The sequence below is a fragment of the Microtus ochrogaster genome, chromosome 5 (genome assembly GCF_000317375.1).
Source record: "Microtus ochrogaster isolate Prairie Vole_2 chromosome 5, MicOch1.0, whole genome shotgun sequence".
Lineage (NCBI taxonomy): Eukaryota > Metazoa > Chordata > Mammalia > Rodentia > Cricetidae > Microtus > Microtus ochrogaster.
Window position 1 is genome coordinate 81240773 of NC_022012.1, and position 1088 is coordinate 81241860.

Below are 1088 nucleotides of genomic sequence, written 5' to 3' on the forward strand. Positions count from 1 at the left end.
TCTTAAATGGGGAAATTTGTATATAGAATTCATCTATTTTACTTTAAAAGAACAGCATGCATTATATTTGAAAAGTAAGATTGATGGCAACATTAATGGACATGCTAACATGGAAGGGGAGAAATTAAATTCATGGGGTCATACCCTAGACAGAGAACCTAGGACTGCTAGGTGGAAGAGACTTAGCCTCTCCCTTATTGGTTGTCCATTGCAGAGTTGTAAGCGCTGAAACTATCCACACAAACAACAAAAATAGACTCAGAAGGTTGTGTTTATATATTTGTGCATACATATACATACATATGTATGTAACAATAATAAAAAACTATCAACTTGAGTTTGTGTGGGGCATATGGAAGGGAGAAGGTGATGTAATTCTATTTTAAACAAAAATCTTTTTTCTTTTCATTTTTGTCATCTCCACCACCACCCAGCCAACACACCGTTTCTGTGTATCATTGACTGTCCTGGAACTCAGTCTGTAGACCAGACTGGCTTCAGACTCACAGAGATCTGCCTGCCAGTGCTTCCTGAGTTTGAGAGTATAGATGTGTACCATCATGCCAGGCCTTCAATTAAAAATATATTTTTAAAGTTTTTTTTTTCTTTTCTAAGATAGTGTTTCTCTGCATAGTCCTGGCTGTCCCAAAATTCACTTAGACCAGTGAATAGCCTTGGACTCTCAGAGATCCGCCCACTTCTGCTGGGATTAAAGCATGCGTCACCATGCCTGACTAACAGTAATTTTTTTTAAAGAGAAGGTCATGGATAGTATAAATGGTATATTTTTATGATGTTTACTGGAAATTAGCTTTTCCGTTGATACCACTAAGTTGAGCAAAAGGTTCGGTGTATTCAGTATTTGGTTTCACCACCCACATCCCACCGCTACAGCCAAGGAAAGCTTCTAGAGGTGTAATGACCTTAATACTGCTTTACAAGAGGCACTAAAGACCACCCTCACCGATGGAATCATCACTGAGGGAATCATTTCATCAAAGGTGGAATTCTTGAAGCTACCAAAGCTTCAGACCAGTGCCAAGAGCATCTTTGTGTGCTTGCCTAATTGTGATGAGTCTTAGCCGGGC

The 1088-nt window shown here is 39.2% G+C and overlaps 1 protein-coding gene across 1 annotated transcript in view; it reads left to right on the forward strand.

Moving 5' to 3' along the window:
- Rhoa (ras homolog family member A) overlaps positions 1-1088 on the forward strand; it is a 29289-nt gene that overhangs the window by 8213 nt on the left and 19988 nt on the right. The window lies entirely within an intron of this gene.